The following is a 24647-nucleotide window of genomic DNA, read 5'->3' as shown; positions in this document are numbered from 1 at the left end:
TGTCGGTGTGTATGAATGTGTGTGTGAACAGAAGTGTGTGCAATTCAAAACTGCGGTACATTAAAAGTGAGGGAGTGGTCAGGGTACGAGCTCCCCACCACTGGCAGACGGCGGAATCCCATGCACCCCACCATATTCCCAAAAAAAAATATATATGGGTGTATCGAGACTGTCATGCCCGGCTCGTCCGCTCCTCCTGTGTGCCACGCCCCCTGATTACCCACGTGTTTTCTCCCGATTGTACCCAGCTGTATCTAGTTCATTTGCTCAGTCCTGTGTATTTCAGTCCGTGTCTTACCTGAGTCCTTCGTCCGTCATTGATGTCAGTCAGTGTTCGTAGTTCCGTGTCCCCGATTAAACCCCGTACTTTGCCCCGATTTCTGCTTGTCTGCCTGTCCTTGCCCGCCTGCACGCACGATGGCCGCTCTGCCCGCGATCTCCCGTGACAGATCTGTCTCTCCGCTTTCCCAGCCCTTTGTCAGCTCCTGTCCTACGTTCTGTCTCTTGCCATGTTTTGTGCTTCGGTCCTGTTCCCCGTCCTGCGTTGATTCTGTTCTTGTTTTTCAGGTCCTGTTTTGCCTCGTCCCGTCCGTCGCCCCCTTCCTTGGCGCGCCCGGAGTAGCGTGCCTTTGGGGGGGGTTCTGTCATGCCCGGCTCGTCCGCTCCTCCTGTGTGCCACGCCCCCTGATTACCCACGTGTTTTCTCCCGATTGTACCCAGCTGTATCTAGTTCATTTGCTCAGTCCTGTGTATTTCAGTCCGTGTCTTACCTGAGTCCTTCGTCCGTCATTGATGTCAGTCAGTGTTCGTAGTTCCGTGTCCCCGATTAAACTCCGTACTTTGCCCCGATTTCTGCTTGTCTGCCTGTCCTTGCCCGCCTGCACGCACGATCGCCGCTCTGCCCGCGATCTCCCGTGACAGATCTGTCTCTCTGCTTTCCCAGCCCTTTGTCAGCTCCTGTCCTACGTCCTGTCTCTTGCCATGTTTTGTGCTTCGGTCCTGTTCCCCGTCCTGCGTTGATTCTGTTCTTGTTTTTCAGGTCCTGTTTTGCCTCGTCCCGTCCGTCGCCCCCTTCCTTGGCGCGCCCGGAGTAGCGCGCCTTTGGGGGGGGGTTCTGTCATACCCGGCTCGTCCGCTCCTCCTGTGTGCCACACGCCCCCTGATTACCCACGTGTTTTCTCCCGATTGTACCCAGCTGTATCTAGTTCATTTGGTCAGTCCTGTGTATTTCAGTCCGTGTCTTACCTGAGTCCTTCGTCCGTCATTGATGTCAGTCAGTGTTCGTAGTTCCGTGTCCCTGATTAAACCCCGTACTTTGCCCCGATTTCTGCTTGTCTGCCTGTCCTTGCCCGCCTGCACGCACGATCGCCGCTCTGCCCGCGATCTCCCGTGACAGAGACTAGATGGTCAGTATGGATAACTAAGGAGCACTAAAATTGAGTGAGCAGGCAAGGTATGTCACCCTAGTTGTGAGACAATTATTTTATATATCTACATATATATTCCCTCCACCACCCCTCCTCTGCGGAGGACTGCTTTATTTTTAATTTCCATTTCAAACAAAAAAAAACACAAAAAATAAACAAAGAAAAACAACGTGTCTGCTATTGGTTGTGTATGTGTATCTACATGTGTGGGGTGTACAGGTAAGTGTGGATGCATACCTATATATGTATGTATTTATGCTTGTGTGTGAGTGTAGCGATTTGTCCATGGATGTGCTAATAGTTGATGTGGGGAGTAGCAGCGACACCCCCCCCATTCTGACCCCCCGGCATGCGACCACCAGTAGTGCTGAGGGGGAGCGGGAAGTAGAGGGGGGCCGTGGAAAGAGCCCACCCCACTTTCCAGGAAGCCGAACCCAGGGCCACAGAAGAAGGTAGGCACCCCCACCCAGCACAAGACCAAACCACAAAGCCGCCTTCGACGCACGTAGTGTCCCAAAGTACCCGGAATACCCGTCAGGACCCTGACCCACAGTGACACAACTCACGCACCAACCCAGCCCACCACCAGCAGAGGGGGTCAGACCCCTTCGGGACCACCCATAACACCCGACAAACTGCGCAGGCTCAGGGAGATATATGTCACCCCTGTTGCGTGACAATTATTTTTTTTTACATGCATATTCCCTCCACCACCCCTCCTCTACGGAGGACTACTTTATTTTAAATTTCCATTATGAAGAAAAAAAAACACAAAAACAAAGAAAAACAAAAAGAAAATAAAAATAATAAAAATAAATAAAAAGAAAAACAACTAGAGCCAATAACAATAGTAATAGCAATAACAAAAATGATAAGTACAGCTGCAGTTATGATAACAACAATAACAATAAATAGCAACATCAACCTCCATATAATAATTATTTTTTTTTACATGTATATTCCCTCCACCACCCCTCCTCTGCGGAGGACTGTTTTTTTTTTCAAATCAAAAATGTTTTTTTCATTTTTTATCAAAAATGATAAGTACAGCTGCAGTTATGATAACAACAATAACAATAAATAGCAACATCAACCTTCATATAATACAAATTTACAACAACGTATTATCATCAAGGATGTGCCACTGTGGGTCAAGGACCAGGCAGGTTTTCCGGGTACTCTCCAAACCCCCCCCGGGACCACCCACCACACCCTCCAAGGGCCCAGAGAGGGAGAATAAAAGGGGCCCTCTTCAGGCCCCCATCTGCCCCCCCCACTCAATGTGTGTGTGTGTAATGTATGTACATGTCGGTGTGTATGAATGTGTGTGTGAACAGAAGTGTGTGCAATTCAAAACTGCGGTACATTAAAAGTGAGGGAGTGGTCAGGGTACGAGCTCCCCACCACAGGCAGACGGCGGAATCCCATGCACCCCACCATATTCCCAAAAAAAAATATATATGGGTGTATCGAGACTGTCATGCCCGGCTCGTCCGCTCCTCCTGTGTGCCACGCCCCCTGATTACCCACGTGTTTTCTCCCGATTGTACCCAGCTGTATCTAGTTCATTTGCTCAGTCCTGTGTATTTCAGTCCGTGTCTTACCTGAGTCCTTCGTCCGTCATTGATGTCAGTCAGTGTTCGTAGTTCCGTGTCCCCGATTAAACCCCGTACTTTGCCCCGATTTCTGCTTGTCTGCCTGTCCTTGCCCGCCTGCACGCACGATGGCCGCTCTGCCCGCGATCTCCCGTGACAGATCTGTCTCTCCGCTTTCCCAGCCCTTTGTCAGCTCCTGTCCTACGTTCTGTCTCTTGCCATGTTTTGTGCTTCGGTCCTGTTCCCCGTCCTGCGTTGATTCTGTTCTTGTTTTTCAGGTCCTGTTTTGCCTCGTCCCGTCCGTCGCCCCCTTCCTTGGCGCGCCCGGAGTAGCGTGCCTTTGGGGGGGGTTCTGTCATGCCCGGCTCGTCCGCTCCTCCTGTGTGCCACGCCCCCTGATTACCCACGTGTTTTCTCCCGATTGTACCCAGCTGTATCTAGTTCATTTGCTCAGTCCTGTGTATTTCAGTCCGTGTCTTACCTGAGTCCTTCGTCCGTCATTGATGTCAGTCAGTGTTCGTAGTTCCGTGTCCCCGATTAAACTCCGTACTTTGCCCCGATTTCTGCTTGTCTGCCTGTCCTTGCCCGCCTGCACGCACGATCGCCGCTCTGCCCGCGATCTCCCGTGACAGATCTGTCTCTCTGCTTTCCCAGCCCTTTGTCAGCTCCTGTCCTACGTCCTGTCTCTTGCCATGTTTTGTGCTTCGGTCCTGTTCCCCGTCCTGCGTTGATTCTGTTCTTGTTTTTCAGGTCCTGTTTTGCCTCGTCCCGTCCGTCGCCCCCTTCCTTGGCGCGCCCGGAGTAGCGCGCCTTTGGGGGGGGGTTCTGTCATACCCGGCTCGTCCGCTCCTCCTGTGTGCCACACGCCCCCTGATTACCCACGTGTTTTCTCCCGATTGTACCCAGCTGTATCTAGTTCATTTGGTCAGTCCTGTGTATTTCAGTCCGTGTCTTACCTGAGTCCTTCGTCCGTCATTGATGTCAGTCAGTGTTCGTAGTTCCGTGTCCCTGATTAAACCCCGTACTTTGCCCCGATTTCTGCTTGTCTGCCTGTCCTTGCCCGCCTGCACGCACGATCGCCGCTCTGCCCGCGATCTCCCGTGACAGAGACTAGATGGTCAGTATGGATAACTAAGGAGCACTAAAATTGAGTGAGCAGGCAAGGTATGTCACCCTAGTTGTGAGACAATTATTTTATATATCTACATGTACATTCCCTCCACCACCCCTCCTCTGCGGAGGACTGTTTTTTTTTTCAAATCAAAAATGTTTTTTTCATTTTTTATCAAAAATGATAAGTACAGCTGCAGTTATGATAACAACAATAACAATAAATAGCAACATCAACCTCCATATAATAATTATTTTTTTTTACATGTATATTCCCTCCACCACCCCTCCTCTGCGGAGGACTGTTTTTTTTTCATGTCCATTGCGTAAAAAAAACAAAAAATTAAGAAAAACAAAAAGAAAATAAAAATAATAAAAAGAAATAAAAAGAAAAACTAGAGCCAATAACAAAATTAATAGCAATAACAAAAATGATAAGTACAGCTGCAGCTGTGATAACAACAATAACAATAAATAGCAACATCAACCACCACATAATACAAATTTACAACAACGTATTATCATCAAGGATGTGCCACTGTGGGTCAAGGACCAGGCAGGTTTTCCGGGTACTCTCCAGACCCCCCCCGGGACCACCCACCACACCCTCCAAGGGCCCAGAGAGGGAGAATAAAAGGGGCCCCCTTCAGGCCCCCATCTGCTCCCCCGCTCAATGTGTGTGTTTGTGATGTATGTACATGTCGGTGTGTATGAATGTGTGTGTGAACTGAAGAGTGTGCAATTCAAAACTGCGGTACATTAAAAGTGAGGGAGTGGTCAGGGTACGAGCTCCCCACCGCTGGCAGACGGCGGAATCCCGTGCACCCCACCATATTCCCAAAAATATATATATATGGGTGTATCGAGACTAGATGGTCAGTATGGATAACTAAGGAGCACTAAAATTGAGTGAGCAGGCAAGGTATGTCACCCTAGTTGTGAAACAATTATTTTATATATCTACATATATATTCCCTCCACCACCCCTCCTCTGCGGAGGACTGCTTTATTTTTTATTTCCATTTCAAACAAAAAAAACACAAAAAATAAACAAAGAAAAACAACGTGTCTGCTATTGGTTGTGTATGTGTATCTACATGTGTGGGGTGTACAGGTAAGTGTGGATGCATACCTATATATGTATGTATTTATGCTTGTGTGTGAGTGTAGCGATTTGTCCATGGATGTGCTAATAGTTGATGTGGGGAGTAGCAGCGACACCCCCCCCATTCTGACCCCCCGGCATGCGACCACCAGTAGTGCTGAGGGGGAGCGGGAAGTAGAGGGGGGCCGTGGAAAGGGCCCACCCCACTTTCCAGGAAGCCGAACCCAGGGCCACAGAAGAAGGTAGGCACCCCCACCCAGCACAAGACCAAACCACAAAGCCGCCTTCGACGCACGTAGTGTCCCAAAGTACCCGGAATACCCGTCAGGACCCTGACCCACAGTGACACAACTCACGCACCAACCCAGCCCACCACCAGCAGAGGGGGTCAGACCCCTTCGGGACCACCCATAACACCCGACAAACTGCGCAGGCTCAGGGAGATATATGTCACCCCTGTTGCGTGACAATTATTTTTTTTTACATGCATATTCCCTCCACCACCCCTCCTCTGCGGAGGAATACTTTATTTTAAATTTCCATTATGAAGAAAAAAAAACACAAAAACAAAGAAAAACAAAAAGAAAATAAAAATAATAAAAATAAATAAAAAGAAAAACAACTAGAGCCAACAACAATAGTAATAGCAATAACAAAAATGATAAGTACAGCTGCAGTTATGATAACAACAATAACAATAAATAGCAACATCAACCTCCATATAATAATTATTTTTTTTTAATGTATATTCCCTCCACCACCCCTCCTCTGCGGAGGACTGTTTTTTTTTCAAATCAAAAATGTTTTTTTCATTTTTTATCAAAAATGATAAGTATAGCTGCAGTTATGATAACAACAATAACAATAAATAGCAACATCAACCTTCATATAATAATTATTTTTTTTTACATGTATATTCCCTCCACCACCCCTCCTCTGCGGAGGACTGTTTTTTTTTTTCAAATCAAAAATGTTTTTTTCATTTTTTATCAAAAATGATAATTACAGCTGCAGTTATGATAACAACAATAACAATAAATAGCAACATCAACCGCCATATAATAATTTTTTTTTTTTACATGTATATTCCCTCCACCACCCCTCCTCTGCGGAGGACTGTTTTTTTTTTCATGTCCATTGCGTAAAAAAAACAAAAAATTAAGAAAAACAAAAAGAAAATAAAAATAATAAAAAGAAATAAAAAGAAAAACTAGAGCCAATAACAAAATTAATAGCAATAACAAAAATGATAAGTACAGCTGCAGTTATGATAACAACAATAACAATAAATAGCAACATCAACCACCACATAATACAAATTTACAACAACGTATTATCATCAAGGATGTGCCACTGTGGGTCAAGGACCAGGCAGGTTTTCCGGGTACTCTCCAGACCCCCCCCCGGGACCACCCACCACACCCTCCAAGGGCCCAGAGAGGGAGAATAAAAGGGGCCCTCTTCAGGCCCCCATCTGCTCCCCCGCTCAATGTGTGTGTGTGTGATGTATGTACATGTCGGTGTGTATGAATGTGTGTGTGAACTGAAGTGTGTGCAATTCAAAACTGCGGTACATTAAAAGTGAGGGAGTGGTCAGGGTACGAGCTCCCCACCGCTGGCAGACGGCGGAATCCCGTGCACCCCACCATATTCCCAAAAAAATATATATATGGGTGTATCGAGACTAGATGGTCAGTATGGATAACTAAGGAGCACTAAAATTGAGTGAGCAGGCAAGGTATGTCACCCTAGTTGTGAAACAATTATTTTATATATCTACATATATATTCCCTCCACCACCCCTTCTCTGCGGAGGACTGCTTTATTTTTTATTTCCATTTCAAACAAAAAAAACACAAAAAATAAACAAAGAAAAACAACGTGTCTGCTATTGGTTGTGTATGTGTATCTACATGTGTGGGGTGTACAGGTAAGTGTGGATGCATACCTATATATGTATGTATTTATGCTTGTGTGTGAGTGTAGCGATTTGTCCATGGATGTGCTAATAGTTGATGTGGGGAGTAGCAGCGACACCCCCCCCATTCTGACCCCCCGGCATGCGACCACCAGTAGTGCTGAGGGGGAGCGGGAAGTAGAGGGGGGCCGTGGAAAGGGCCCACCCCACTTTCCAGGAAGCCGAACCCAGGGCCACAGAAGAAGGTAGGCACCCCCACCCAGCACAAGACCAAACCACAAAGCCGCCTTCGACGCACGTAGTGTCCCAAAGTACCCGGAATACCCGTCAGGACCCTGACCCACAGTGACACAACTCACGCAACAACCCAGCCCACCACCAGCAGAGGGGGTCAGACCCCTTCGGGACCACCCATAACACCCGACAAACTGCGCAGGCTCAGGGAGATATATGTCACCCCTGTTGTGTGACAATTATTTTTTTTTACATGCATATTCCCTCCACCACCCCTCCTCTGCGGAGGACTACTTTATTTTAAATTTCCATTATGAAGAAAAAAAAACACAAAAACAAAGAAAAACAAAAAGAAAATAAAAATAATAAAAATAAATGAAAAGAAAAACAACTAGAGCCAATAACAATAGTAATAGCAATAACAAAAATGATAAGTACAGCTGCAGTTATGATAACAACAATAACAATAAATAGCAACATCAACCTCCATATAATAATTATTTTTTTTTACATGTATATTCCCTCCACCACCCCTCCTCTGCGGATGACTGTTTTTTTTTCAAATCAAAAATGTTTTTTTCATTTTTTATCAAAAATGATAAGTACAGCTGCAGTTATGATAACAACAATAACAATAAATAGCAACATCAACCTTCATATAATAATTATTTTTTTTACATGTATATTCCCTCCACCACCCCTCCTCTGCGGAGGACTGTTTTTTTTTTTCAAATCAAAAATGTTTTTTTCATTTTTTATCAAAAATGATAAGTACAGCTGCAGTTATGATAACAACAATAACAATAAATAGCAACATCAACCGCCATATAATAATTATTTTTTTTTACATGTATATTCCCTCCACCACCCCTCCTCTGCGGAGGACTGTTTTTTTTTTTCATGTCCATTGCGAAAAAAAAACAAAAAATTAAGAAAAACAAAAAGAAAATAAAAATAATAAAAATAAATAAAAAGAAAAACAACTAGAGCCAATAACAAAAGTAATAGCAATAACAAAAATGATAAGTACAGCTGCAGCTGTGATAACAACAATAACAATAAATAGCAACATCAACCACCACATAATACAAATTTACACAAATTTGTGAGGTACAGTCTTTCTACATGTCATTGTAGTATTTAAATATGGATGAGGGAATTTGTTTTGTTTTTCAAATCTTACTAGTCTCTTGTCTTTTCGGTCTGAAAGAGATCATTTAGTTTTATGGAACCAATTATGGCAAACTCTCTCTTCAGTCAGAGGTACATGAGTCACATTTGTGAGAGCAGAAATTAATCTAAAGTAGAACAACGTGGGATTATAAAATGGTGCAAATCCTGGAGATGTGAGGCTTGATTAGCGAAACATTAGCATAGGTCAGGTCGACCCGCTCATCACTACTGCCCAAATAATTGCTAATGGGTGTCTAGCTATGTTATGCATGATTCTCCTTATTTATAATTAGCTATATATTATTTTTGAGCAGAAGTTAATCCATCTAAGTAGAACAATGTGAAACGGATAAGATGGTGAAAATTTAAGGCTATAGTGCTGTAAAGTAATGTAAAATGTACTTATTACTGTATTTATTGTCAGCAATGTCTTACGCTTGGTTATTTATCAATTCACGTTCTATATGGGGTCTGTAGATGGTTCGCTATTATCTGTGGTCGGTTTTGGAATGTATCATCTGCTGAAATGTGGGGGTGGGGTTACTGTATATACTGTATACTATGTAAGCATATATATGTCTAGTCCAAATGTCATTTTAACATTATATTATTAATATTATGAATAAAGGTATATTGTGTGTATAATTTGAATGCAACCATTCAAACAAAGACCAATCTGAATACAGACCAAGTCCTGATAATATACATCTCATTATATACAAAGCGTGTGTATGTGCTTATATATTATAATAATAATAATCAATACTTTATTAATCCCCGTGGGTGAATTGTCTTTACACCTCCCTCATTGTGCTCTGTTTTGTGGAGTAAGTTGTCCGTGAAGGGCAGCCACCTGTTGAGGTGCCCAGGGAGCTGGGGGTTAGGGGCCTGGGGGCAAAGGCCCACCCATATGCTGAGGCTGGGTTTGGACCAGTGACCTTGTGATTTTCACCATCTTATACTTTCACATACATACATACATACATACACACACACACACACACACACACGGTGTATCAGGACTAGATGGTCAGTATGGAGAACTAAGGTGCATTAAACATGGGTGAGCAGGCAAGGCAGTGTTTCCCCTCGGGGGCGGGGGGGCAGACGGACACCTACAGGATTCATGGTGTTCATGTGTTTCTTTTAACTACAGCAGTCAATATAAAAAATATAAATAGAAAATATATAAATATTTTAAAAAGCAGCTTTTCAGGTGCTTGGTGCGACATATTTTCCGACTCGCGCTCTCTGTCCGCTGGTGGGAGTGTGCTCACCTGTGTGTGCGCACATAGGGGCGGAGCTCCGCCATGCATGACAGAGAGCAGAGGAGGCCTGTAAACGCCCGACCGTGTAGAGACAAAAATGTCAAGCTGCTGTGTAAATAACATAAATAACATAAGGCTATTTAGTTTGCTTAATAAAAGGACAATGTATAGTCCTGTTCTATAGAAAAGGTAATGTGTTGTGATTTGGCGCTATATAGAGAATATCTATATATATATATATAGATATAGAGAATTAAATAAAATTAACTTAACCTTCAAGAGGGGGCGGGAGGTGCCGCTGGGGGGGGGGGGTAATATAATGGTAGGGGAAACACTGCAAGGCATGTCACCCCACCGCTGGCAGACGGCTGGCAGACGGTATGCTTGGGATGTATTTAAATATTTTTAACATATATTCCCTCCACCACCCCCCCTCTGCGGAGGACTGCTTTATTTTTATTTCCATTGCAAAAAAAATAAATAAATGGCTATAAGAAGCGTTTGTAAGCTGTGATATCTGCCAGAGGAGGTGTTACTAAGTACTGATTATGTAGGGTGGCCAAACTTTTGCAGAGTGCTAGAATAATGTTTTTATTTTTGTTCAATTTATGGCATAAAATGCAACTATGCATCAATGTTTGCTGAAAATACTGTATTTTGTTCCATTTCCTAGAGAGACTGTGTTAACATCTTTTCAATTGTAAAATCAGTTATTTGTCAAAGGGTGGCCAAACTTTTGCATAAGACTTGGACTTGGTCTGTATTCAAATTAGTCTCGGTTTGAACGGTTGCGTTCAAATTGTCAAGGAGCATCATACAGCACGATTAATCTGCATTCATTTTTTAACTTTTTTCTATATTAATCATGAAACATAACACTAAAAAAATCTTTTTAGACCAGAAAGACAAGACTACTAAGACCTGAAAAACAAAACAAATTCCCTCATCCATATTTAAATACTACAATGACAATGTGCCCCACAAACAAAATAACAAAGGAAATTCAGAGAAAATTCAGTACTACTGTTGCAAAGAATGTTACACCCCAAGAAAACAGATCAACAGTTCTACAAACAATTTGTAGGTGCTTCTAAAAGCAGTTACTGGGAGATGATATAGAGCTATACATTCCTCAAGAACCAAATTCAGAATACTTTCCAGTTCTAATTATGCCACACAGAGCTCAAAAAGCCAGTTAAGTGGATTCAGTCAAGACAATTAGTAGAATCGGCTGGTTTAGTACCATGCTGGGAGAAAATTAACTTCAATTATGACTTTGACTAACTTTTACCTCAAAAATGAATAGGAAAGTATGTCTGGAATGTTTGGATTCATTTGGAATGCTTTTAATACCACCATAGAGCATTAGTGAAAATACTTTTAAAAGGTTATAACATCATTTTCAAAATGGAAAGCTTTTAAAATGGAACAGCAATTCAGGCAAATCTTTTTGGCAACTTTGTGCTGGCTAGTGAATGGCACTTGTGTCCAAATGCAGTAAAGTCAAACAGATATTTCATGGTTTAAATGTCAAAACAGATTACATTCTATTGCTAATCACCTTTGTACTGTTTTGGAGGAATAGACTTAAACACTTAACAAGATACGGAATGCCAGTTTGAATGTCAGTTCTTATATATAGCTCCTCTGTGCTGTGCTTATCTTTAATTAATATTCTGACAATCTGCCAATCAGGGCTATTATAAAAGTCCACCATTTAAAATGTGGACTTCCAAACTGGCACAGTCTGGAGTCTTTATACCCAAAAGAACTGCATATGTGGAGGACAGAGAAATATCTTCTAGCACTAACATCTAAATGAGAGTCTTACTTTCTTTATGAACCAAAAAGCACAATTAAATAAATAATAACCAAAATAACAAAAGCTTTGCGTCAAACAATAATGTACATTACATTAATTTTACATATAAATTAATGTAGGAGGAGCAAATGTATACCAAGGACTGTATTGTCAAATAGGAGATCGGCAGCATTCTCCCACCTGAGAAAACTATATTACAATGCCCTTGATAGTGTGTAGAAACACACTCGTCAGCTTTAGTCCTCCTGTACAACGCAAAAGGACTGGCAACCCTCAGGTATTTAAGCGTGCGATTGCATAATAAATTCACCGTGACAGTCTCACACTTCTATTAGCACCAACAGGTCTCACGGAATATATAAAAGGCAACTGCAACAATTATACTCAGCACTAAACATCGAGGCACCAAGCAAATGCAACAGAGCTTGTGTATTTCTCAGGATGCATTCTAGTAAAATGCCCGGAAAATGAGCTGAAGACATATTTCAAGGGGCACTATATAAAACCAATGGAAATTTTACTGATTAAATAAAAGGAAAATCACAAATGTTTCTAAGATTCAATGCATCGCTTTTTGACCACATCATAGCGATGAACACATCATTGTTCCTGACAATGCCCTAATACAGAAATAAAACTTTATGTCGGTAAACTCAAAAAGCCTTCACCTGTCACACTGACTGACGATCTCAAACGATTATAAAGCAGCATTTTGAAAAGCGCTGTTTTAAAATAACAGGTACAACACTTACCTTGTCTTCTGGCCAAATGCTTTTCACGGCTTGGCACTCCAACGGTGCTGAAACGAAATTTGTATTTCCTCCTACCTCGTTGGCCCTTCAGTTCTTCTTTTCTCCCATTGGATGTTTTTTTCCTTCTTCTTTGGATATTGTATTTTTAAATGTTTGTTTTGTTTCCTTTGCATGTTTTTCCTTCTTCTTCTTTGGATATTATTTTTTATTTTTGTTTGTTTTTCTCCTTTGCATGTTTTTCCTTCTTCTTCGGATATTATTTTTTTTTGCTTATTTTTTATACGATATTTTTTTCGTCTTCTTTAAATATTGTTTTTTTCGTCTTCTTTAAATATTGTTTTTTTCGTCTTCTTTAAAAGTAGTTTTTTTCATTCTTTTGATGTTGTTTTACGGAACAAGAGCCGTACAGTGCTACTTCATCTGGAGGCAGCGCCAACTGAACGCCTTGAAGCAGTGCCCAGCTCTTTTATAGGGAGCGTCAACCCGAAGTCAAGTTCTAGAACGTTGAATTCGCTTTTCATTGGTTTCCCAGCTATGCTGTCAGAATAATGTTTGCTGATTGGTCGAAAATGTTAAAACGTACCCGAGTACAGTAAAAAAAAACTCAAGATCTTGCTACCCTACGGAGCACCCATAAGGTGATTTTTTTTTTTTATACGTTATATTCAGCTAATTGTAGCAGGCCGTAATTAGACTAATCCACCCTTTGTCAGAGCTTGGGTGAAGGGAAGCTTCCAAAATCACACGTTAAACAAAAAAAAATATTTTAACTTTATTAAACAATCAATATACAGAAATCATGGGTTTGTTCAAACGGCATAAACCTATATACTGCACCCCAATAAAGCCAACAAGAGAACAGGTTGCCCAAAGTTTGCTCAGGTACACGCCACAGCACAACCTTAAAAACACATCCAGCACAAATCACACTAGTGAATGACACAGCAAATCAAGGCAATAAAAAAGACCCCGATGGGCAATCCAGCACCCAGACTACGGGTGCCAACTGGCCCAGCCTGCCTAATAATGAACCCAAAATATACATACAACAAAGAAAAAGACACAAACAAAAAAGAAAATAAAACTAGCCAGCCGCTCCCACTAAACCCCGCTCCCGAGGCCACTAAGCCGGCTGGCTTGATAATACACGATACAACCTCAGATAAAACATATTAAAGCAACACCAGGGAGGTTTACATCCAGATCCTTAAAATTATCCACCCATAATTCCACCTTGAAAACCCCTAAAGAACAGTAGTTTACCCCATAACTCACTGCCCCATTCAAACCAAAAAAAAAAACAGGTTTTTGAGGTAACCTTTAGGTTAGCTCTTCAAAACCAGGTATGAGGACTCTTCAGCCAATCAGTCCTCTAATTAGAAATCTAATTAGGGAGATGCAGTGAAAACCTGCATACACACCGGCCCTTTGCAGATAAGATTGCTCACCCCTGAAACAAGCAAACAGAAGGGCTGCTACACTGCAAATTCAATATGCCCACCGATGCTCCACCAAATCTATCAGGACCCTGCCTGTCTTTCCCGTGCCTGCTCCTTTGCCAATATGCCCTACCATCGGAACATGCGCAGCCATCTCGCCCCAGCTATGCCTCCAGTCCAAACTGCAGTTCCTATACCTGCCTATAATTGCCTGGCTACAATCCATCCCCCAAAATGAAATTGATGACCCAACGATCACAGCTAAGAATTCTATCCCCAAACCACTGGTCTTCCTCCCCAACCGAACGATCATTCACTGACTTATAGGGGTTGGTATGATGACCAGTGGTGGACCTCACCGAACGTCTAACTGGTCTCTACACCTCGGGGGGGACATAACCTCCTCTATTATACGAGGCCTACTTGTGGATGCTCTATTGCGCCCCTCCCACCAGCCCTGTCCCCGTAAAATCACAGAGTCCTCATCCGATTCCATTTCTGTTGCCCCTGTGGGCAACCCAGACTCAGGAGACATTACCAGAACATCTTCCCCTGACCTAACAACCCCCTGTGGTACTAGACGCAACTCTGTTCGGTGAACTTGACGGACAACCCCGTCCCCCTCCATTGGAGTTGCAGAGTAAACTGCACCCTGATCTTGGGGACACCGAAGTACCATATACAAACAGGCATCCCAATGATCCTGTATTTTACCTCGAACATAGTTCCGCAAACACACCAGCTGACCTTCATCCAACCCCTAATCATTAACCAACTCATTGTGTTTCCGATTTCGTGGTGTGGCTTCTTCCTCCAACTAAGCCTTCACATACTCTTGAAGCACCTGCAAACTTTCCTGGGTTTTGTACCCATTCCTCCAAAGGTCCACCATCCTGACTGATCCCGGCAGGACCCAGAAGATGGTGTACCGGTAATCGAGGTTCACAGCCAGACCTTAAATAATAAGGCATCACCCAGTCATTTGGTGGGGTGTAGTAGTGTAAGCTTCTCCGCTGGAGGAAGTGTGCGAAGCAAATTGCGCAAAAAAAATATTAAAGCAACACCAGGGTTTACATCTAGATCCTTAAAATGATCGACCTGCAATTCCACCTTGAAAACCCAATTACCATATAAAGGATACAAGACGTAAAGATGAGAAATGACATGGCACACATTTGTTGTTTAGACTCTTGTGTCAGGTTCATTGAAAGCTGAAGGATCTTATAGTTTACTAGTCTAAGTAACAGAATGTCTAAACACTGTGCTTGCCTTTATGGGTTTTTAAGCAGAACACATAGGTATAGAAACATATTAACATTAGGTTTCACGATTCACTGACTGGAGAATAGGAGAATATACACATCAATATTACTACTTAAGTTAACTAACCCTAATCCCAACCCCTATTGACACGGAGCCCGCCAGGGTTCAGGTGAGATATAAATCTGTAATCTGTATCAAAGGTTTTGCTATCCATACCCACCCCATTAATGTTAGCTTCCCAGGGTTTCTTGTTAGACAAGCTCTGCGTCTCTCTATACCCCCATTTACTGCGTGACTGATTGTCCATTTATAAAGCATCAAATAGGGTGAAGATGGTTTTTGTTTACAATTACTCTGGAAGGTGACCAGATTTGAAAAAACTAAATACCATGCCTACGTGTATGTAATCTCCATCACATTCCCCATTTTCCCCATAATCCTCGTTTTGATAGTGCCAATTTGTGTAATGTGAGTTTTTTTTGTTTTTTTTTTTGAAGAAACTGTTATAGAAGAACATACTGGACGCCACATGTGTACAATTACCCCTTTCTAATTAGTGGGGTCCGTTGTGTCAGCTACAGCCTTTACTAACATACACATAAGTATACAGTCTTACAGCACTCTGCATAGACAAACATTGCCGGTAGAAAGAGTTATTCTGAAAAGCTCTGACTTTCAATGTGGGACTGTAATAAGGTGCCCCTTTTGTAGCAGCTCTGTTCATCAAATTTCCGCCCTACTAGAGCTGCCCAAGAGAAGTGGAGCAGTGGAAACATGTGCTTTGGAGTGTTGAATTTGTCTGGGGGATGAATCGGGTTTTGGCGCTTGCCAGGAGAATAGTGTCTTCCTGAATGCATTCTAGTGAAATGGTTGTGTACCTGCCCGTGTGCCAACTGTAAGATTCTCACAATATTTGTGAGGGTTTTTTTTTATATAGTCCAAAACATATGGTCTCATAGTGTGCATCCCGTGTCATACTGGCATTCAGTCCTAGGTAACTCCTGCCATGTACATCCTTTAGATTCCAGGTTCATGGTAACCCTGACCAGCGGAAGTGGTTATTGAAAATGCGGCGATTGTATATACTCTACATATATTTGGACTTAGCACTTGGATAATAAAGATTTTTGATATTTGATTAAAAATAATACACACTTGACTGAAATATCCTAACGAAAGAGCCACAGGGAGTCTAACTTCCAGAAGCTGTTTCTGCCTTGCTGGGTCGTACACATGCTCAGATGATGTTGTCTCAAATGAGTCGGCATTAGTGCTGGAAGGTATACCAATTTTACTTTCCCGTTTGTTATTAATTTATCATATACCGCCATACTGCAGTAGCTCAAACAGCAGCTGTAATACGTCAACAGGCGCCAAATTATGTAATGTTGTTCGCAGGTGTGGAGCTATAGGCGGGGTGGGCGGGGCCACCGCCCCTGGGCCCGGGCCCTGCCCTGGATCGTAGAGGCCCCCCCCACCAGCAAAAAGACGACACTCTTATATACTAAATACACATAAAGTTATACTCATATAATTTCTCCGAAGCTCTTGACAGCTAAAACATTATGTTCATGCTTTAACTGTGACTTGCGATTTTATATATCTATCATTTTTTGTATACATTTTTATTATGGTGGATGTGTTGTGTATTTTTTTTTTTAATTTTTAGAAAAGAAATCTGTAAAATCCCTACAACAAACTTAAAATATAATACATGGTAATATTTTAAAGTCACACTAAGCTGTTCCTATTGTATTTAATGGTTTTCCATTTGGTGGTGCAGTGGTTAGCACTGTTACCTCACACCTCTGGGGCCCGGGTTCGAGTCTCCACCTGGGTCACATGTGTGCGGAGTTTGCATGTTCTCCTCATGTCATCGTGGGGTTTCCCCCCACAGTCCAAAAACATGCTGAGGCTAATTGGAGTTGCTGAATTGCCCGTAGGTGTGCGTGTGTGAGTGAATGGTGTGTGAGTGTGCCCTGCGATGGGCTGGCCCCCATCTTGCTCTCGCGAGGTTTTTGTACCATGTGACATGGTGACGTAATGCAGCGGGCGATAAAAATCTAACCATGATGCATTGCGTCAGGACCAGAATGTATTGCTTTACGCTAGCGCTATATGTGGGTGCATGAAGTGGAAAGCACCCAATAACAAACATAACATTTTTTGAAAAATGTTTTCTTCACTGGTGCAGTGAATTTAAATAAAGAGCTATGATGGTGCTGCAGTTGGCTTTGCATAGTGGTTAGTAGTAGCATTAGCCGCTGTGTGCGGCATTAGCTTCAGTCTTTACAGATGGTTCATGTTTTGTCTGTCTCCCTTTCGCCATTTATATTTTTCGCCGGGTACCCAAAATGCTGCTACACAAAAGATTTGAAAGTGTCTGGGGTATCTACTATAGTAATTCAGTCAGACGCCGACATATTTGCAGCGCATTCGTGAAACCGCTTTTCGCTCCAACGAGAAATCTCGTCATGTTGTAATATCGCGAGATCTCGTGACACGCGTTTCACTCCCACGTATTAGTAACAGTCATGATTTGATAAAGCGACAACCTGCGTAATAATTGGTAATACATAGAGTGTATTATTGTTCAGGCTAGCAGACTGTTATGGGTTGAGGTTAATGGTGCCTGTTACTTGTGAATTTTCACATTTGCAGGGATCTTCTGCCTCGTGAACGTGATAACGGGTAATTATGTTAAAAGAAGAAAAAAGCAGAACTGCAATGTGTGTAAGGCTGGTGCTGATTTTTCAGTCTGAACACAGTAAAATTTATACAAACTACCTGCATTCAAACTTGTATTCTTTATATAGTTTGGTTAATTACTATTTAGACTTGTATGTACTTTTTGATTGGAAATGGTTAGTTGTATATACATTGACTATTTTTATGATTAATTTCTTTGTTTATTTAATTTGGCAACAAATTTGCACTTTTAGAAGTATTGCTGTTCATTTTTGTGAAAGTTGTTACTAAATAAAACAAAAGAAGCAGACTTGTGTAAATCCTGTATTGGCCGTGTATACTTCCTGTAGCGTAGTGACAGCTTTTGTACGGAAGCCGTGAACGGCTGTGCTTGCAAATATATTTTCTTCTGAATAATTAGAAGGATAAGCATATTCTGTCGCCGCGAGATAGTCATGCCATACACAGCTCTGCTCGTTTTTGTACTGTAACTGTATTACTTAATTTGCGCATCCATGAATTTAACGTTGACATTAACTCAACATTGACATTGACAACGTTGACATTAAGTGTTGCACCTATGTGGAGTTTTACCGTGAATGGCATGTTATATCTCGTGTCTAAGTCGCACCATGGTCCAGGGGAATGCTATGTCATATCAGAACATGTGTCGATGATGTGGTAATATAAATATTTTAGATTACTGTCAATTTTAGTTTCAGAAATCCATCATTTGAGGAAAAAAGGCAAGTCATGACAAATATATATGGAATATAACAACAGGGTTTAGGCAGCTGTATTTGTTTAAGTGTAAAGATGCACATAGAAACATGCATGAGCTCATCTGAGAATAAACTGAGTGCAATGCAGATTTGTGACTCCTGCTGGAAAATGCGAATAGTGGCAGGGTCTTCAAGCAGTACATTTGTCTGAGAGTCAGTTAATATTACGAAAGGCACCGTTTTTTTTCAATGGCGCTAATTATCAAGAAGGAAATGGAGTACCCCAGTACCTGGTTTACGGGCACTGGAAGCTCCAGTATCAGTCAGACCTTCATGTAAGTATATGTGTGTTGAATGACTTAGCAGTTGGTTAAAAAGTAGACTTGTGCATGTTTCATCTTTACCAGGGGCAGAGGGGAAACTCAATAAATAGCCTTCTCTCACACTTCCAGGCCTGCAGAACTGAGCATGTCCCCTGGTTTTGTGCATATGTCTGTAGGCTTTGAGTTTTTCCTATGGGGGCTTCAATTTCCACCTAGAGTACAAATACGTGCAGATCAGTTGCATTGGGGAGTCCATACTGTGATGCTGAGTGGGTGTAGTAGGAGATTGAGAGATGAAACTCCGGATGATTTACTCCCTCTGCTAACTAACCAGAACAGGATTGTACCAATACCAAAATGATAAGTTTATAAATGTTTTTCACTACCCTGATTCATTCAGTGTATGCTAACGCTAACTATGACAACCTTAACCCCCACCCTGCCCTAACCATAACCATAAGTAACCAAGCAAAATACAAGAGGTTTTGCATTTTTAGTTTTTCCATAGCAGTCACAGAATTTTATAAAATAGAGTTTTCCTGATTTTCAGTTTCGTGGTCCCCATAAGGGAAAAAAAAACAGGTATTTATCACGTTATGGGGTAGGATAGGTATACCCGCTCGCACACACACACACACACACACATGCACACAAATGGATAGATCAACACAGTTACTATGGATGTCGGTCCTGCATTAATGAGACAGAACTATCATACTTAATAGGATCATATCCCTAGTTCTACATATGCATAATTATATTTAAAAAAGATCCCACGCACCGAGCACATGAGATGTTTGAACTTCTGCCCTCTGGTAAACGTTACCGCAGCATGCATTGCAGAACAACCAGATTTAATAAGAGCTTCTACCCCCAAAGCCATCAGAATACTAAATGCTAATGAACATAAGTTTATGTGAAACCCTACTCTCTCTTACTCTCTGTGCACTTTATTACCACAACTTTTTATTAACAGTTTACTTTTTATTTATACAGTATAGTGCAATAATATAATCACGAATGGTGTGTGAGTGTGCCCTGCGATGGGCTGGCCCCCCATCCTGGGTTGTTCCCTGCCTCGTGCCCATTGCTTCCGGGATATGCTCCGGACCCCCTGCGACCCAGTAGGATAAGCGGTTTGGAAAATGGATGGATGGATGGATGGATGTATACGTAACTAACAAGGGGGCTAACAAGAGGTGGCTGGGAGTGATTTCCACACGAGGGTTAGGAACACGAGGCAAGATGAGGGATAAAGAAGTACTGTAACTGGTATGGCTTGTTAGGGCGATGAAGGGGAAGAGACAAGCAGGGATATGGCAGCGTCTCTATGCCATGACATTTATGGACTTATCTTCTGCAGAAAAGAAGCTTCCTCTGCTTTGTCAGTCAAGCAAATTCTCTTAAAGCTGATGTCATGAATTCTTATGAGGTTGTACCTAAGGCCCATCGATAACAGTTAGGAATCATTCAAGAGTCAGCTCTCCAAAGTTTTATTGGGTTCGCCAGAGAGATTACCTTTCTCTTCGATATGATGGTGCAATGTTGTCAGTAACTGTCTTTGATCAACAGAGATATTACTTGGACGGTTTTAAAAACTAGCCTTGTGGAACTTTATAGGAATTAATAAAATCTTTCGTCATTTTCACAAGTGGTGATTAGAGAAATTTAGAGGCACTTTGGGCGGAGCTTAGTAGGGGTCCGTTTATGATGTCATAGGTGGGGGGGTTGTGTCCTTTATTCTAATTGGTCCAGAGTTATGTCCATATATGGTATTCTGATTGGTCCAGGGGTAATCTCCATATATAGATTTCTGATTGGTCCACTGTTATATCCGTATATGGTATTAGATGTGCTTGACTGTAAGGGGCCACGTGGGGCATATATGTCGCTAGGCTAAGGGGAACATGTAGGTTCGTCAGACAGGGGGCCGTTAAACTTTAAGAGGACAAAAATACATTACATGTATTTATTTAAGTGATATTTTTTATTACGTTTTAAGGAATAATAAATATTAAAACAAAAATATAATAAAAAACGTATAGCAGGACGAATGAGAAAAAGTCCATCAGGTGTCAAGCCGCAGTCACGTGCTGTTAGGTGTAGGCACTTTCCGTATTTTAAAAGAAGAAAGCACTTAAACTTGTTATATTTGACCAACATGTTTAAAGAAGAAAAATTTTAGCAGTAAGTTTTATTTCGATATAAGGTTGAAGAAAGAATTTAACCAGCAAACTTTTAGGAGGAATTACCTTTCAGTCGACCCTGACGTCGAAGGAAGTAGAAATGAGATGTTTACCTATAATGCATTTGATCAGCCTGTAGCGCATGCGCATAGAGACATATCCCAGCATGCTCTCTCTCTCTACTCATGTAGCGCATGCGTATAGAGACATATCCCAGCATACTCTCTCTCTCTCTCTACTCATGTAGCGCATGCACGCAGACACACGACCCCATAAAACATCATATCCCAGCATGCTCTCTCTCTCCCCCATGTAGTGCGACCGTCATCCACTGTGCTGCGAGACTACAGAGTGGCTATAGCACACTGTTTAGACTCTGGCCCTGTGTATAGGAAGCACATAGCCAGCATCCCTTTCTGACAGAAAGCACATTAACTCTATTTATTAATCTGTCTTATTTGTAGTAGTATACAATAATCTATTTCTAATTTAAATAAAAATCCATCTCTAACACCACAACTCTGGCTTGTTCCTGGCCTTGCTCACAGTCTCTGGGATACAAACTCCATCAACACATTCAGTTCAACACAGAAGGAGAGAGGCTGCTCAACCACTGTTACACTTCCTTCCAGAATGTGTACAAAGCCCTCCCCCACGCCTCATTCGGCCAATCAGATCATCGCTCCATTCTGCTCCTGCCTGCCTACAGGCAGGAGCTGAAACAGGAAACTCCAACCCTTAGGACGGTGCACTGTTGGTCGGACCAATCAGATTCCATGTTACGGAACTGTTTTGATTACACGGACTGGGAAATGACTCAGTCTGCGGATTTATCAAGAAATGCGTGGATGATCAACTTGGTGTTATTTTCATGGACAAAAAACTTGCCTTTTTTCAAAAGTAAGAAAATTTCTAAGTGATCCAAACTTTTGAACGGTAGTGTGTTTACATTTTATCCTTACATTCAATGAATTATTTTAAATAAAATCAATTATGAATAAATGATCAATTTGCATCTTGAACACTTATGCAACAACACTTGCAGGCTGTAAAAATTCCGCAAAAAGGTATTATGTAATTAATTGTTTAGTCATAACAAAGTATTAAAACAATTCAGAATTTTTTACTTGCCATCAGATATTTTAAATCCATTTTAGTGGTGTTCAGGAGCCGGACTGCTTGGGAGAAGAAGATATTGCACAGTCTAGCAGACCGGCTCCTGATGCTATAGAATCTTCTAGGTGAAGAAGGGGAGTGTAGCCTGTGGGAGGGATGGTGGAGGTTCAGCATCGATGCTGGTGGCTATTTGGATGCAGCGGGAGGTGTCAAGGTCCTGCAGGCTGGGTGAAGAACTACTGATGATGCACTCAACTGTCTGCACAATCCTCTGAAGGTCTCTGTGCTCTGAGGCGTGGCAGTCTCCATAACAGACTGTACTACAGCTGGTCAGAACGCTGTAGAAGGTGGCAAAGACAGATTTGGGGAGGTGTACTTTCTTCAGTCGATGCAGAAAGTGCAGGCATTTCTGGGATGTTTTTGTCAGGGAAGCGGTGTTGCTGGTCCAGAAGAGGTCCTCTGTGATGTGAACACAAAAGAACTTGGTGCTCTTCACTTCTCTGCTGTAGTGCCATCGATGGTGAGTGGGGAGTGGCCAGCCTTGGTCCTTCTGAAGTCAACAATCAGCTCTTTTGTCTTGCCAAAGTTATGTACATTATTGTCCTTGCACCAGACTGCTAGCTGTCGCACATCCTCTCTGTATGACATGTGTCATGGTTGTCACTGATGAGACGCACTGCTGTGGTGCCATCTGCAAACTTGATAATATGGTTCGTGCTGGAACTGGAGGTGCAGTCATGGGTCAGCAACGTGACGAGCAGCAAGCTCAGTACACCAAAGCATGGGTGATGGCACTCAGGGACGCATGGTGTTTGCAGCGGTTGTTGGAGTGGAGCCCCTCTGATTCCCTCTCCTGGTGAAGCTTGGGCTTGGTTGCAGTTCTCTGTCCAGCTGGGTCTTCACTGATAGGCTTCAGGAGGGCTTCTTGTGGGCTTCTCTTCTCTTGGGCTGATGTTCTTCCCTTCTTTGACCAGAAGGGGGACCACTAGTAGGTTCTGCTTTACTTGTCCCTATACGAGGTGTTGCAGTGTTAAGCTAGTGATGCAGGTGGAGAGGTTTGAATGCTGTCAGGTGTCCCTCCTGAACAGGGCACGTCCCATAAGCTCAATCCCAGCCAAGCAAGCCTGAGTCCGGCTCCCACTCCCCCGATCCCCAGCAATGTCATCTTGGAAGGGCGTGTTCTGTATGCACAACTGAGACAACCCAGGTGGAGCTCAGCTTATCGGCTGGCAAAATTGCCTTCAGGTATCACCCACCCTAGTGAGAGCCCAAGCTAGGGCCGTTGTCAGATCTCACCCTAGACGAGGTCCTGCTCAAAAGTTGTAATGACCGCCTGAGGTACCTGTCAGCCTTGCCCTTAATGAGTCAGTGGGTGTAGCCGGGCTGGCACGCTTTTGGGCGTCCAATTGCTGAGAACTCCCCTTCAGTTCTGACAAACTGTACGATCGCAAGCAGTGACAGCAGAGCCACAGACAAGCTCAACCAACAGAGAGCGAATGGTAAGCACCCAGCACCCGAAGGGCTCAACTGATCACATCCAAACGACTTCCTAATGGGATTGTGTACGTAACTGGTTTACTGTTGTTAATAATGGTTGAACTTCTATGCAAGTCCCCTTGTTGGGGGAGAGGGAGTGAATGAAAGCATAAGGTGAAATAAAACCTAAAATAAATCAAAAAGGTAAAACAGAAATCAAACCAAATGAATTGTGTTTCTTATTCAATTGTAAACATCAATTAGTTATGCAACAATAACCTAATTAGATGTTAATGTATTGTGATCAAATTGATTTTTGTCCGTGAAGTTGATTCCTGCTTTCAGGCAAGAATTATGCGTGTTGGTATCACCGCAGTTGACCACCAGAGACCCAACTCAGATGTTGTTAACCTACTATGGCTGACCACTAGAGGTGCAATTTCAATGGAGTGGCACTGCTATGGCCTGCCGCTAGAAGCGCAATTTCGAAATTGAGTGGTAGTTCTATGCAATTTCGAAATGGAGTGGTAGTTCTATGCCTGACCACTAGAGGCGCAATTTCGAAATGGAGTGGTAGTTCTAAGCCTGACCACTAGAGGCGCAATTTCGAAATGGAGTGGTAGTTCTAAGCCTGACCACTAGAGGCGCAATTTCGAAATGGAGTGGTAGTTCTATGCCTGACCACTAGAGGCGCAATTTCGAAATGGAGTGGTAGTTCTATTCCTGACCACCGGAGGCGCAATATCGAAATGGGTAGTTCTATGCCTGACCAGTAGAGGCGCAATTTCGAAATGGAGTGGTAGTTCTATTCCTGACCACCGGAGGCGCAATATCGAAATGGGTAGTTCTATGCCTGACCAGTAGAGGCGCAATTTCGAAATGGAGTGGTAGTTCTATTCCTGACCACTAGAGGCGCAATTTCGAAATGGAGTGGTAGTTCTATTCCTGACCACCGGAGGCGCAATATCGAAATGCGTAGTTCTATGGCTGACCAGTAGAGGCGCAATTTCGAAATGGAGTGGTAGTTCTA

General features: G+C 42.7%; 1 long non-coding RNA gene across 6 annotated transcripts in view; it reads right to left on the bottom strand.

Annotated features, from left to right (window-relative positions):
• Nucleotides 1–24647, bottom strand: part of LOC125745368 (uncharacterized) — a 68941-nt gene that overhangs the window by 22420 nt on the left and 21874 nt on the right. The window contains exons 1-2 of one of the 6 annotated variants that reach the window (XR_007398655.1): nucleotides 3979–7865; nucleotides 3504–3874 (exon numbers count right to left, since the gene is read on the bottom strand). This is a non-coding gene — a long non-coding RNA (uncharacterized LOC125745368). Of the gene's footprint in view, nucleotides 1–770; nucleotides 1142–1245; nucleotides 2334–3503; nucleotides 3875–3978; nucleotides 7866–24647 lie in introns of those variants that run through there. The other 5 variants (XR_007398657.1, XR_007398656.1, XR_007398658.1 and 2 more) reach the window with 5 other exon arrangements.

The sequence above is a fragment of the Brienomyrus brachyistius genome, chromosome 6 (assembly GCF_023856365.1).
Source record: "Brienomyrus brachyistius isolate T26 chromosome 6, BBRACH_0.4, whole genome shotgun sequence".
Classification (NCBI taxonomy): Eukaryota; Metazoa; Chordata; class Actinopteri; order Osteoglossiformes; family Mormyridae; genus Brienomyrus; species Brienomyrus brachyistius.
Note: the sequence above shows the minus strand (reverse complement) of the source record. Positions and strands in the feature narration are given on the sequence as shown.